We start from the raw sequence: 1,058 nt of genomic DNA on the forward strand, positions 1-1,058 counted from the left end.
TCGAAATTATAATTACATAAATTTATCAATCGGATTAGAGGTGTGCATGGGTCGGGTGAAACCGAGTTTTGTAACGATCCAATTTTCAGTACGCCTAGGATATACCAGAAATTGAGTGCTACCAATTTGTCATCCTATATATTATCTATTATTTATTATATGAGCCTGATTCGTTGTTAAAAGCGTAGTTAGTTAGCGAGGTACTTTTTTTTTTGAAAACATTTGGATTAATAGACGGATTCATTCATAATCAACTCACAGCTGATAACAGATAAAATAGTTATAAGTAGCCACACATAAATACATCACAAGTAGCTAGCAACATTCAGTTATCCAGCCTTTATTAGAGTATAGACCTTTAGTTAGAACACCCTTAAATATAGCTAGATAATAACTATATACATATACATACATACAACATCCCAGGTCCTGACCTGTTCAAGAGGTCCCTAAGCTGGCACCTAGGCTAGCCTAGACTCTATACTCACCTAGTCCCTCTAAACTACTAAAGCGAGGAAAGTACGTTCTAAGTCTTCACAACTCAAGTCAGGTGGAACGTCATCAAAAGATAGAACATCATCTGCTACTCCTCTGCACGATCAGACTTTTCCACAGGACGTCTCTCTGGTACCTCATGAAGTATCCACAAAATAGGAATCTCGTACACAGGATTTAGGTTAAAGTGCGCATACAAAGGGGTGCAGACGTTGGCTGGTCTCACAGTATTTACATATAATCAGAGAATGATATTCACCCTAGACTCAGAAGACTATCTAGAGCAGAATCCTCTTCTTGCGAACAGTCATCAGCGAACTATGGTAAGGTACTCTTACTTCCATCTGAAGGGGGAAGGGAGAGAAAAGGGGTAAGAACTGGGGAGTTCTTAGTAGGGTCGGGATTATTAGTTAAGTTCATTAATTCCGTGTTGTTTAGCAGACAAATAGCAGAATACAAGAAGCAGTAAATAGAAGATACATATAAATAGAGGAAATAGAGAAAATAGAAAACAGAACACAAACAGAAAAATACAAGAAAATACAACACAGACACAGAGAATA

Source organism: Arachis ipaensis, chromosome B08, assembly GCF_000816755.2.
Source record: "Arachis ipaensis cultivar K30076 chromosome B08, Araip1.1, whole genome shotgun sequence".
In the NCBI taxonomy this organism is placed as follows: domain Eukaryota; kingdom Viridiplantae; phylum Streptophyta; class Magnoliopsida; order Fabales; family Fabaceae; genus Arachis; species Arachis ipaensis.